Source organism: Phocoena phocoena, chromosome 20, assembly GCF_963924675.1.
Source record: "Phocoena phocoena chromosome 20, mPhoPho1.1, whole genome shotgun sequence".
In the NCBI taxonomy this organism is placed as follows: Eukaryota; Metazoa; Chordata; class Mammalia; order Artiodactyla; family Phocoenidae; genus Phocoena; species Phocoena phocoena.
The window spans coordinates 37,119,845-37,135,133 of record NC_089238.1 but is presented as its reverse complement, the minus strand read 5'-3'; positions in this window follow the sequence as shown (position 1 = coordinate 37,135,133).

Below are 15,289 nucleotides of genomic sequence, written 5' to 3'. Positions count from 1 at the left end.
CTTGAGGGAATAAGATGGAGCTGGATGAATCAGACTCCCTGACTTCAGACTATACTACAAAGCTACTATAATCAAGACAATATGGTACTGGCACAAAAACAGAAATATAGATCAATGGAACAGGATAGAAAATCCAGAGGTAACCCCTTGCACCTATGGTCAACTAATCTATGACAGAGGAGGCAAGGATATACAATGGAGAAAAGACAGCCTCTTCAATAAGCCGTGCTGGGAAAACTGGATAGTTACATGTAAAAGAATGAAATTAGAACATTCCCTAACACCATGCACAAAAATAAACTCAAAATGGATTAAAGACCTAAATGTAAGACCAGACACTATAAAACTCTTAGAGGAAAGCATAGGAAGACCACTTTTTGACATAAATCACAGCAAGATCATTTTTGATTCACCTCCTAGAATAATGGAAATAAAACAAAAATAAACAAATGGGACCTGATGAAACTTCAAAGCTTTTGCAAAGCAAAGGAAACTGCAAACAAGATCAAAAGACAACCTTCAGAATGGGAGAAAATATTTGCAAATGAATCATCAGACAAACGATTAATCTCCAAAATATATAAACAACTCATTGTGCTCAATATTAAAAAAAAAAATGGGCAGGAGACCTAAGTAGACATTTCTCCAAAGAAGATATATGGATGGCCAAAAAGGACATGAAAAGCTGCTCAACATCACTAATTATTAGAGAAATGCACATCAAAACTGCAATGAGGTATCGCCTCACACCAGTCAGAATGGGCATCATCAGGAAATCTACAAACAACAAATGCTGGAGAGGATGTGGAGAAAAGGAAACCCTCTTGCACTGTTGGTAGGGATGTAAATTGATACAGTCACTATGGATAACAGTATGGAAGTTCCTTAAAAAACTAAAAATAGGACTACCGTGTGACCCAGCAATCCCACTACTGGGCATATACCCTGATAAAACCATAATTCAAAAAGACACATGCACCCCAATGTTCATTGCAGCACTGTTTACAATAGCCAGGTCATGGAAGCAACTAAATGCCCATTGACAGATGAATGGATAAAGAAGGTGTGGTACATATATACAATGGAATATTACTCAGCCATAGAAAGGAATGAAATTGGGTCATTTGTAAAGATGTGGATGGATCTAGAGACTGTCATACAGAGTGAAGTAAGTCAGAAAGAGAAAAACAAATGTCGTATATTAACACGTATATGTGGAACGTAGAAAAATGGTACAGATGAACTCGTTTTCAGGGCAGAAATAGAGACGCAAATGTAGAGAACAAATGTATGGACACCAAGGGGGGAGAGTGGCGGGGTGGTTGTGGTGCTGTGATGAATTGGGAGATTGGGATTGGCATATGTACACTAATATGTATAAAATGGGTAACTAATAAGAACCTGCTGTATAAAAAAAAATAAAATAATTTTTTTAAAAATCTGATAAGGGATGTCTTGCTAATCACCAGGGAAATGCAACACAAAACCGCAATGAGATATCACCTCACACCTATTAGAATAGCTATTATCAAAAAGACAAAAGATGACAACAATCAGTGAGGATGTGGAGAAAAGGGAACATTTAGACACTGCTGCTGGGAATGTAAATTGGCATAGCCATCGTGGAAAAGAGTATGAAGGTTTCTCAAGAAATTGAAGATAGAACTACCATATGCCAGCAATCCCAATTCTGAGTATATATCTAAAGGAAATGATACAGTATCTTGAAGAATATCTCCCATGTTCATTGCAGCATTACTCACAATAACCAAGATATGGAAAGAATCCCAGTGTCTGTAAACAGATGATGGGATATTATCCAGCCATGAGAAAGAAGGAAATTCTACCACATTCAACAACATGAATGAACTTGGAGGACATTATGCTAAGTGAATTAAACCATACATAGAATGACAAATATTGTATGATCTCACATGTGGAATCTTAAGAAAAAAAAATTTGAACTCATAGAAGCAGAGAGTAGAATGGTGCTTACCAAGGGCTTGGGAGGGTGGAAAATGTGGAGATGTTGGTCAAAGAGGACAAAGTTGCAATTATATAGGATAAATGTCTGCAGATCTTATCTACAGGCATGATAAACGTAGTTAATATATTTACAGTAGCCAGGACATGGAAGCAACCTAAGTGTCCATCGAAAGATGAATGGATAAAGAAGATGTGGCACTTATATACAATGGAATATTACTCAGCCATAAAAAGAAACAGAATTGAGTTATTTGTGTGAGGTGGATGGACCTAGAGTCTATCATACAGAGTGAAGTAAGTCAGAAAGAGGAAAACAAATACCATATGCTAACACACATATATGGAATCTAAAAAAAAAGGTTCTGAAGAACCTAGGAGCAGCACAGGAATGAAGACGCTGACATAGAGAATGCACATGAGGACACGGGGAGGGGGAGGGGTAAGCTGAGACGAAGTGAGAGAGTGGCATTGACATATATACACTACCAAATGTAAAAGAGATTGCTAGTGGGAAGCAGCTGCATAGCACAGGGAGATCAGCTCGTGTTTGTGACCACCTAGAGGTGTAGGATAGAGATGGTGAGAGAGAGATGCAAGAGAGAGGGGATATGGGGATATATGTATACGTTTAGCTGGTTCACTTTGTTATACGGCAGCAACTAACACAACAATGTAAAGCAATTATACTCCAATAAAGATGTTAATAAAAAACAAAACATAGTTAATAATACTGTATTGAATAGTAGAAATATGCTGAGAGTAGGTTTAAGGTACTCTCATCACAAAGAAATAATGGTGACTGTGTGATATGATATGTTAATTAGCTTGACTATAGTAATCATTTCACTATGTACCTGTATATCACATAATCATGTTGTACACAATAAATATACATGATTCTTATTATATCTGTATCTCTATAAGATCTCTATAAGATTGCTAGTATATCTCGATATCCTATAGATACACTCTTGTCCCCACTTGCCAGTTTCCCAAATTCCAGTCATTCTGAAAATTAGATTCTTAGATTTTCATTATAGAATGTAGCATTACTTGAATTTTCATACTTATGTTTTCCTGTTTTTGTCAGCTCACACCTCTTTTATTATTTTATAAATCCCGTGACATAAACACTGTGAGGATAAGGAACATATTACTGTTGTCCTCTACTGTCTAACATTGGGCTTAACATAGTACACACACACACACACACACACACACACACACACACACACACATAGAGGCACACAATCATTCTAGACTCTACCATGGTTTCTTCTGGGTCGCTAGGGATTTCTTAAGTAGCTACATATGAATTTTAAAGTAAAAATGTAAGATCACAGTTTTAAAATTGCATTATTAAAATATGCGTTTTTGTTATTCACATCTATCACACGCTAAGCGCTGTCACACTTGGATAGCCAAGTACACTCCCACTGCTTTATATTTTCCAGATCCCAGGTGGATATGAGTGTATGCATGTGTAGACAGGGTGTTCCCCTTTCATATTCCTCTTTCTCTTTCATAAACCACAACTCAGTAAACTCTTTTTGGAGGAAAATATCAATATTCTGATTTTTGGGAACATCCAGAGAATATCAAAACATAGCTCACCCTTGCCCCTCTCAAATAGCAACAAATCTATAATGATAACATCAAAATCCTGTAGTAAGTAGACTGTTTTGCAAAGAGAACTTAGGAGCTGTTGTTACCATTTCAGGATTGTGTTTTTCCCCACAACTAGAACACCTGGATAAACTGAAACATTAAATGTGTGTTTGTGTTTTAAGCTGAAATCATAATGACTTATTTTGGAAAGCAAACTTCTCTTGTGAAATGAAGCATTAGTTAGGGTTAATATTTATATTGGCAATTAATAAAAGTAAAAATGATTTTTCTTTAGTAAATAAAATATAGTAGACAACATCCTTTTTAAAGGGAGAGGTAGTAACAAAGTAAATTCTTATGGTAAACAGGAATATTTGTCCAAGCCAGTTTTTAAAAAGTGGATCAAAAGTCATATTTACTTTACAGTATGTCCCAATTTAATGAAATATTTTAACATATGTCTTTTGGCAGAAACTATGTTGCTGAAGAATTAGTGTCATTTCAAAAAGGTCTTTAAAAAAAAACATTCAATGTTAATCTGCAAGTTTTAGTGCTTATAACACCTCGGGGTAATATTTGGATCCACAGTGCTCTGTTTGCTTCTCTCGACGTTAGAAAATTTAATAGGCAGAGAAAAATCTAATTCTGCTTCTTGTTCATTAGCATGCCTGAAGTTATGGATATTTGATTTTATGCTGGCAATTAAAATATGAATCAGGCATGATCAGGCGTTGTCACCATGAGTTTCTCCATGGGAGACATATCCCTTACTCCCAGCTCTGTGAAGAAACATTTGCTGCACCATCTCCTTCAGCTAGAATTTCATTTTACATTTATTCAGGCGTGAAATGCATCAAGCTCCCTGACACATGGCAGTAAAACATTTTGTATACTGTCACTTCCAACTTGTTGAACAACTATTTCAGATGGAAGGAGTAGTTCCAAATAGAGGGTTGGTTCCTACAGTGGAAAAATTGGCACCCAAAGTCACCTTATTTATCTCATTTTCCCAAATTTTCCCAAATGCCCCTGAGATTCTTAGTCTAACATGCTCTCTTGTGCGTACACTTTCCTGAACCTACCTGGGATGACCAAGTATTTATACATACTACTACCAAGCTTCAGCATTATTTATTTTAGTTTCCTTTTCTGGAGAGAGGGCAACTCAGCTTCCGGAAAAGTGGCCTATGGTGAGCCAGGGTTTAAATCCTTAGAGGATATGGAAATTACCATCTGCTATTGTCAACTGAATTATTGCTATCTTGGTCACAAATACTCAGTAAGGCAGAGAATAACTCAGGGATTTATATCTCCATATTTTTTTTTTTTTTTTTATGCGTTACGCGGGCCTCTCACTGTCGTGGCCTCTCCCGTCGCGGAGGACAGGCTCCGGACGCGCAGGCTCAGCGGCCATGGCTCACGGGCCCAGCCGCTCCGCGGCATGTGGGATCTTCCCAGACCGGGGCACGAACCCGTGTCCCCTGCATCGGCAGGCGGACTCTCAACCACTGCGCCACCAGGGAAGCCCTATATCTCCATATTTTTTATTCATCCATTCAACACCCTTTTACTGAGTACAATACTAGAATTAGAATGCTAAATATAATCTTGTTCTTATATTTAAGGAGTTTAAATTTTTGTAAGGGAAACAGATTAAAGGGAATCAATGATAAAATATTAAATTAAATCTCTGAATAGGTACAACATTATGTGAAGTGAAGGAATAAGAGGGGAAAATTCCCATCCTAGTTAGGGTTTTCCCAGAAGGAGACACTAAGTTAAGGCCTTGAGTACAGATACTTCAGCTGGGAGGTGATCAGAAATTACAAGGGAGGGAGTAAAATGAGAAAGAAAGGAAGAAAGGTAATAAAAGGTTTGTTAGTTACTGCTGAGCGTAACTGAAGCTCCAAGGCCCTGAGGACCTGTTGAGAATCAGTGTGACGTGTGCTCAGAATTATAAAACCAGAGGACTGGAGACCAGACTATTTATACACCAGTTCCCATTCCCTAACGGTAGAGGGTTGTCCTCAGGTGTTGATTCCCCGTATTTCAAAATAGAGAACTGCTTTCAATTTAGCAAACCTCAGGTGCTGGAGGAAATTCTTGGAGAAGTAGAGCTGCAGATGCTTGAGGTAGGAAGCTATCAGTATTAATGCCCCTATTTTACAGAAGAGAAAATTATTTTTTAAGTGAAGGCACATATACCTACACATACTTTCCAAATCATGTCTTAATTCACCAATTTAGACTCTGAAAAGTTTTGAATGGCCACCTACTTTAGACTTTAGCCGTTGGTCCATGAGCGCTACTGAAAAGAAGTCCTTATAATCACACATCTTTCACTGGTTCATGTATAACACTTTTGTTTCTCCTAATGCCTTCCAACACAGGTGGTGAATTTATAGGGGTTTGAGTGCTGTGGCTAAATGTTTAGGACCATGACTAGAGTCCTCAGCTCTGTTGTTCCTATACTGTCCTGTGTCCAGGTAAAGGGGAAACAACATGGCCATTCATTTATGCATAAGTCCTTCCCTGCTTGGCCGTGGAGTACTGGATTGTAAGACATGTTGACCTAGCTCTACCTTGGGGTAAATGGCAAGAGATCAGATTTTAACTGGATTCCGCTAAGTAGCTATGTTTGCTTTATGATCCAATTCTGTGTTGATTCCTTCTTTCTTCCTGAGGCAGAATTCCTCAGAGCCTGAGGCTGTGCCTGCCCCCCTAGCTTTTCCATCTCTACTCTCTTAATAACCTGACGCCTAAACAGAGAGGAGTTAGGACTCTGCATGCTGGGATTGTCCCTAATTATGTTTTGCTGGGTGACCTTGATCACAGGCCTTGGCGTAGCTGTTAAGTGGATGTACTCTGTTAAGTGGATGCATGAAGGATCAGTGCTTATAGTTCTGCTACCCAGATTACTACCTATATATTGCCATTGGAACAGCGTAAGAATAAAGTTGTGCATTCTTCGCTTTGCCACACTCTCATGATACAAAGTAAGGATGAACCAAGCAGGTACAGCCAAATCCTGTTTATCTAGATGAAATGAATTTCAAATTGGCATTACCCCTCAAGACATACTCATGGATAAGCAAGTAATTGAACAAGACTGAAATATAATTTGTGTGAAAGGAAATAGATATAAGTTAGGAAGGTAGAACGTGAAGTGCCTTCTCTAGCTAGGAAGTAATGGGGAACTACTGATGATTTTTATCCACTGGGATGAGATTTCAATCTGGCTGATCTACAGTTGATAGATTTTTGCTGCTTTTAGATGGAACACATGCAACAGATTTAGCCCAACCCTTTGTTAAATCCTACTGGAGATACTTCTGAGATTAGGAAATCTGACTTTGCTGATGAATCCAGGATTCTAAATATTTTACTTTAGCCTAAATGATTCCCACTGGAAGCAGGAGATATCCGTGAAATGCTTAGACAAATGTGGTTAATATAGCCTATCATTAATTTGTCAGGTCTAATTAATGGTATCAGTTACCAGATGCAGAGAGAGACCATTACACTTCTGGGAGTATAAAAAAGACAGTCAAGGATGCTTCTGGAACTTATACTCTCCCTGGATCGCTGGAAGTAATGGGGTGAAAAATGGTAAGCTAAATAGCTAGAATACTTAACAGAATTGAGAATATATACAGTGTTGACACTCTGTCTGCCATTCTGGCTGGGCCGAAACACCTAGAGCTATAGTAAGAAAAAAATAATCTAAGCAACAGACTTGCAGGTTGTGCCAAACTGGGGTTAACATCCACAAAGATATTGTCTGACTTCCCTGTCCTCCGGTTCCTCCATCATGGTGATGATCAGTTAGTTGAACTGCTGGGGCAGTAAGGAAACACACGCTCACACACACATACCTATATATGTACATTTATAGGTATGTGAATGCACTTAAAATATATTTAAACATATATATTAAAACCTTAATATTTAAACACAGGTATACTTAAGCATACATATATACTTAAATACACATATATATATATAATGCTTTATATATCTTAAACATGCAGACTCAAGCTAACTTTGATGTTGTTCCTGTGTCAATCTTTCTTTCCAGGTTCCATGCAGCATGCAAGGTGGAACTAACTAGACAAGATGTAGCCCCATCTCTAATTAGTTGCTTTAGTTTTTATAATTATAGTGCTGGTAACAGAGCAGGAACCCTGTTGACAGAAACACAGCAATCAGATAAGGAATAGGCTCATTTTAAAGGCCACCTTTGTCTCTTCCTGGTCAGATTTTTACTATGCTTTCAGTCACACTAAATTTTCAGTTTAATAAAGTGCAAACTGTACTCAGCTCTGCTTTCTTCCACCTTTACTCATTCTTTCACTCCCATAATAATTTATATACTTGGCTGTAGTCTCACTAATTGAACAATATTTTTCTGTAAATATGCTACCTTAAATCTTGGTATTTCCACTACTGAACCTTGACATTTTTCTTTACTTTTATTCAATAGATCCTTCATACATCCCTTAGTGATTGATATCTCAACATATACGGCTTTGATATGTGTGTGTGTGTGTGTGTGTGTGTGTTTCCATTTCCCACATTTCTGCCCTTTCCTCTTTCTTCAAGCCACTGCTATCTTAACTCAAGACTCGATTATTTTTGTTCAAATTATTGGAGGTTTCTCCTGACTCTGTTTCCTCTTTCAATCCTTGCCTCATAATCATTTGACATGCTGTGAGTCACCTATGAAAAACATATAAACCCCTTGCCCAGCTGTCAAAATCCTTTACTATTTGGAAGCAATTTTACCTTGTAGGCTGTATCTCTCACTGGGCCCTATTATCATTCTGTGTTCTATCTGCATGGAATTTCTAACCCATTCTCTGGGATGGATCTAATTTTTTTTCAAACTGAAATGCCCTCTCCTTTCAATTTCATTGATAGAAATTCTATTCATCTTTTAAGAATCATTGTAAATTTTCTCTTTTAAGTGCTCTCATATAGTTTCCTCCCCCAAAAAGTAATTGATCACTCAAATTATACATTCTCAAATTCAATTTACTTACAACTTTTGGCTTTAAATTTTCGTTTTCTAATTCTCTGATGTCCTGGCTTTATCTCATAAGCTTTAAGTATTAGGTTCTTATTTTATTTATCTTTTAGTATTCATCAGTGAACACAGCACAGTGTTTACACACATAAATCCTTTGTACAATGGCATTTACACAAATCCAGGCTGGTGAAAAAGGGGCCTCTATACTAATGATCTTTGAGTGCCTTCTATTAGCCAAACACACTGAAGGATTTTACACACATTTTCATAGTACATCCTCACAATAGCCATGTAAGTAGACCATGTGATTTACTGGCCAAACATGGGTGCATTTTATAAAAGGTAGCACTGTTAATAATATCACCAGTAAAACAAAGATAAACTGGGACTTTCCTGGGTAAACCAAGACATATTGGCATCCTACCTATAAACCTATAAGAGGTATGAAGTTTTACTCTTACAAAGGTAAAAAGTCTTTCCCAGGATCTTGAAGTTTAACCCAAAATAGTCTGAGTCCAAGTGTGTGTGTGTGTGTGTGTGTGTGTGTGTGTGTGTAAACTCCTTTTTTACCAGCGGGGATTTGTTTAAGTGCCATTGGACAAAGGGTGTATGTGTGGAAACACCATGTCATGATCAATGATGAATAATAGAAGATAAATAAAATAAAAACCTAATTACTAAGGCTCATGAGATGCAGTTAAGACATCAGAAAATATACCTACATGGTCATGCTGCTTCCCAATGAAAGACTATTCTGAAATCTCTTTGTTACATAAAGAACCTTCATTTATATTTTTAAGTTAGGTATAATTCTAAGATGTCCCATAAGGTTATAAGAGTCAGACCCTTAGGGTATATACATGTTATTTTGGCTGTTGAATCAAACACTAATCTAGGCACTGCTTTGAAGGAATTTTACAGCTGTGATTAAGGTCTCAAATCCATTGACCTTAAGATAAGGGAGATTATGCTGACCTAAGTAGGTGAGCCCTTTGAAAGCAGCATTTCCTCCAGCTGGTCCCAGAGGAAGGCCTTAGAGATAAGCAGTTCTGCTGGCTTGGAAGAAAGCAAATGGTGTTGTGAACTTCTTTTTTTTCTTTCTTTTTTTTTTTTTAACATCTTTATTGGAGTATAATTGCTTTACAATGGTGTGTTAGTTTCTGCTTTACAACAAAATGAATCAGTTATATATATACATATGTTCCCATATCTCTTCTCTCTTGCGTCTCCCTCCCTTCCACCCTCCCTATCCCACCCCTCCAGGCGGTCACAAAGCACCAAACTGATCTCCCTTAGAGGCTGTTTGGCAGGGAACTATGGGCAGCATTAGAAATTGAGATTGGTCCCTGGTTAGCAGCTAGCAAGAAAAATCTACTTCAGTATTGCAACCACAAGGGATTCAATTCTGCCAACAACTTGAATGAGCCTGGTGTAGGACCCTGAGCCTCTCAGATGAGATGTGTTGTGGGAGACACTTGGATTGTAGTCTTCTGAAACCCTGAACAGGGAATCCAGGTACAACACGCCTAGGCTTCTGACCTACAGAACCTATGAGATGATAAATATATAGTGTTTTAAGCTGCTAAATTGATAGTAATGTGTTATACAGCAATAAACTAATACAATGTTTAAATTCATTATCTGAATAAATGAATGACAGAATGCTTTAATATGGATGAAACCACATAATTTATTTGAAGGTAAAATATTAATTTATTAATTGGAACATCATTCAGTAGTTAAACTGTCATCCAGAGGCTGGTCTTCAAAGAAGGGAATTCTGTTACGCAGACATTTAATATACGCCTACAAAAGTGTACAAACTGGAGGAGAGAGTGGAAGCCACTTACTGGCTAATGCAAGGGCAAAGTACTTTATTACAGATTGGTGAGAGAGGTTAAATATGATTGTTTTTGAGGGGTTTGGGTCAAATGGCATATCTATAAAGTTGGATTTATTCTGCGATTTCACTTGAATTTGTAAGCAGTAAAATTAATGAAAGAAATCTCAGATAATGTCTATATACTGATCTTTCTTATTTTGAACAGCTTAATTCATGTTCCATCTAATTTCTTACACATCAAATGTTACTACACCCAAAATAGTAGGGTAAGAGTCACCTCATTCTACATGGAATATGTAAGCCTCCTTTATACTTATTAACATTTTATTTCTAAAATCATTGTCAGCATACTATTTTCCAACTGTTCTTTCCTTCTGTGACCCTATTTTATATACATTTTTCTGAACTCGAGCCTTCTTTTTTGTCATTTTAATTTTCAATTTCTATTCTAATTTTGAACGTAATCAGCACCATTATTTCAAGGGAGCAAATGTCAAAATTGCATTTGAATCTCTGGATAGCTCAAGACAAAGTGGTTATTTTCTTCAAAATCACCTGAAGCAAGGAGAGGTATGACCTCTTGTAGATGTAGATTCTAAGTACTTTGGAACATGATCCTGAATAATAAATGGAAAACAGAGTCAAGTGAAGATGTGCCTGTTTGAGTGAGAAAGATACACTCTGCTGTATTCACTCGGTGATCTTTATTATGTGCTAGCTCTTCACAAATAAAGACTCTAATCCATGAGCATGACTAATATTTTAAATAACACATTCTGTTTTTAATATACATGCAGTACATAAGGAGAAAACATTTAAAGTATTGCAACAGATGCTTGTTTATATGTATTTAGTACCATTATAAAAAAGAACCTAGAGAATACACGACTGAAAATTCTCATATATGGCCAGTGCTGAGGGAAATGGATTTTATTTCTGGTAATTTAAGCCATCTAATCACTATCATTAAACAAATAAGGATTCATTACATGAACCAGGGGGAAATGCTGTGAACACAGTGCAACTTGGAAATAAATGTGATCTAGAACTTAAATTTCTATGCACATCTTATTTGAGCATAATTTATGTGGGAGGTTTATGATCTGTGACTACTTTTCAAGTTAATACAACTAACCACTGCAATGGTAGGTCTCAGCCACTCGCATAATTGGGATGGAGAGGGGGTTAGCTGCAGAGGGGAAAGAGGCACTGCATTTAAAATTACACACGGACACACTTAAAGTTGGAGGTACCAACTGCTTTAAGAGAAGAGGAGGTCATTCACAGATAATGGCCTAGTGGTTTGAGAGAGAGAATAGCCACCAGGGAAGGCTCTGAGACAAAAGAGCCATAACAATTATCAATCATGAGAAGTAGAAACCAGCCGGATAACACCCAGTGGTTCCTCCAGTTGTAAATAGCCCTCTCTTCTTTAGTCTGGCAGCAATAGTAAAGGCTTTGGATTTGGACAAGTCTGAGATAAATCTCAGTTGCATCATGAGTGAATTTCCTGCCCACTGACAGAGCTTAACTCTTGAAACCTCAGTTCTGTCTTCCTTGAAAGTGATTTAATGATTCTTCCCCTCGAAGTATTTTGTGAAGATTAACATATAGGAAAGTTGAGGTAAAGTTATTGACAGTTTGTCTCTCTTTTATCCCTAATTTTAATAGTAAATAATAACCCATTTTAATTAGTAAAGAAACTTTCAGAGGGTATATCTAATAAGAATGTGTAGCTTACCTTAGAACAGGTATATAACCTAAGATTTTTCAGAGAAATGAGAACTATTTTTGTAGCCTATTTGAACGGACCATTACAGAATTTTAGAAAAGAGAGAAATTGTCCTGAGAGAAAGTTCATGAAAAGTATAAGAAAAAGGAGTTGTTTAAAAATGGCCTAGCAATAAGCAAATTAACAGTTTTGATAAATGTTTCTTTTAGCATATTTGTCATTGTGCTAGAATCTGTGGTCAGATTATTGTCTAAAGACCTAGTAATATCTTCTGAGGGAGATACATGCATGTAGGAACCAAATCAAAACAGTGAAATGATCTGCTAGTAGCTAGAAGCTATTAAGTGTTCATGAATATTGAATTGAATAAATGAGAAAATGGGTAGATGGATGGACTGACAGATAGATGAATGAGAGAGCTTTGGCCCTAAATCCCATTTTTAGACTTCTAATATGTTAAGGTTGTAGTGGCTTGTGAGGAGAATTGTATTTCTCTATTCTATGGCTATGTAGCTCCAGGCCAAAGAAAAACTTAAAGCTGATTTCTCCATGTGGTACCAGTGTACTCTTCTTATTCTTAGATTCTCAGATTTCTCTGTCCTTACCTAAATATTTCCTTTAGTTCTAGAGTTGTATTCTCTCTTTTTCTCTGTCTCTCTCTGTCTCTGCCTCTCTCTCTTCTATAGATGTAAATAGAGATATAGATATAGATTTATATAGATATATTTACCATTAAGAACAGAGGGCAAGAAAGAACATGTTCCACAGAATTACTTGGAACATGTAAATTACTTGGCTGATAAAAAAGCTAAAGTTTCTCTGAAGTGACTATCTGAATGGAGAAGAGTTGAAGTTTAAACAAATCCTTTGACATAGAAAATTGAAAAAAAAATGAGTAATACGGAGATTGTTGTATACAATGAAACTGGAAGTGATCAAAGCGAAGGTCATCTGACTTCAAAAGAATTTTATGTAAACTAAAAGATGCAGGAGAGAGAAACACAAGAGCTTACCCACACCACCGCTTCTGTAGGAGAACAAAAAGTATGCTGTCAAGTATCATTAAGTGAGAATCCAGGAGTAGGCAGAGAGACCAATATGGTTGTTATCTGGGGCAGAAGACTATCCCATCTGACCTTGGCTCCCTGAAAAACTAAGAAAAGATTGCTTTATCAGCACATCAAGAACTACAACATCAGCTGTCGTATCAAAAATATATCAAGTGGTTTTGAAACAGTCTGTTTTTGTGGTTTGACTCTGCAATGTCCAAGGTGAGTTACTTTGGACAAGTCACTTTGCCTTTTCAAAACCCTTCTAAGTGTGATTTTGGAAGGAAGGCATCACCAAAGAAATGAGCCAGATGACTCTGTGCCTTCTCTGGACACTGCATAGTTCAGTCTGTTAAAATTCAACCCACATTGTCTAACATATACAAAATGGTGTCATCTCTGGTAAAAAAATGGAGTTGGAAATTCCATCATTCCAGAGGAATAACAAATGACATAGCAGGCCAGGAAATGGAAAAGGCAAAAGGAGCCTTTTCTTCTAAGCCTAAACCTTCTCATATGGAAAACAAGAACTATCGTTTTTTGCTTTGCTTATTAGACAAGCTACGAAGAAAAAATACAAAATAAATTCAAAAGTGCTATTTTATGGCAAACTATAACATCGCTGTTAATGTCAAATATTGCATTCATGATTGCATAATAATAAACATGAATTTTAGAGACAGTAATTGCTACCTCTATAGACAAGATCACTGAATTTTGATGTAGACATATCTGTGTTCAAGCTGTGTCACCTTAGACAACTTACTTTACTTTTCTAAAACTTAATTTCCTCATCCGATTGTGACACCCTAATGCTTCAAGGGTTTTAAAAATTCAGTTTGACAATACAAGTAAAACACACGTAGCACAAACCTCACTATATGGTAATTCCCTTCTTTCTCTATTATTCTAGTTTATTACATCTAATTTCATCATTGTCTCTGAAGTTATTATTCTTTGTGGTGATATTTTGAGACACTCCATTTCCTTCTGTTTGTCTTGGGTGGTCAGAGTTGTCTTCACTAAAACCCTGTACTTGCTGTTCCACTGGATGGCTCTCATGTTCCATATTCATCGTTTGGAATATATGGATATTCCTTGATGATAATTCAGCTTGTGCTTCTTCTTCCCAACGGAAGACAGAAATCTGAACATAGTGAATATGGTAGCACCCTAGGAGGACTGAAAAAAGATTCCTCTTCAGATGATAAATCAGACAAATATGTCCCAATCATCCCTTCATTCGTTTATCCATGACTGTATCACACACCTAGAGCTTGTGGCCCAGGCAGTGTAGAGGATTCTGTAGTGCACTACTGAGGTCCACTTTCAGGTCTGGGGCACCGACTGATTCTCCTCATAGCTGGAATTCTTGGCTGTTGAGTGCCAGTGGTTGAGTACTTCCCCTCTAATTGCCCTCAACAGAAAGAAATGCCTCACCCAAGGTTTTCCCCTTCCCTGGGGCAGTTCACTTTCACTGGGGGCAGCTCATTTTCACTAACTGCAAGAATATCAAGGCCCATCTTCTTTTCTCAACTTGCAACCTTTCTGAAAGGCCATCCAAACGGTGGAAGTGAGTTGCTTCCCCGTAGAATGTTCTGTGCCTTATTCTTGTTTTCTATAAAATAAGATAATATTAGTGTCTACCTCTTGGAATTACTAGGCATATTATATGAATTGCTACATCTAAAGTGTTTAACATAGCACCTAGAACATAGAAATTACTCGCAAAGTGTTAGCTAAAAGTCAGTTAATTTGTATTACTGATGAATGGTTGAAGGGGACACTTTATAAAGCTAACCATGCTTATGATCCCCCAACTGCCCATACGGTGATCTGGATCACAGTGATCATTTTCCCCGTTACTTGGTAAGAAAATAGAAGGCAGAGTTGGAGGAGGGTGTTACTCATCAAACAGTAACACCTCTCTTCTTCATTGATAAGAAGTACCTTGTAACCATTGGTTTGGGGTTCATTTTATACATTAGCTTGTGACTCCATGTGCATTCTCCTGTTAGATTCTTCAAAATTACCTTAAAAGT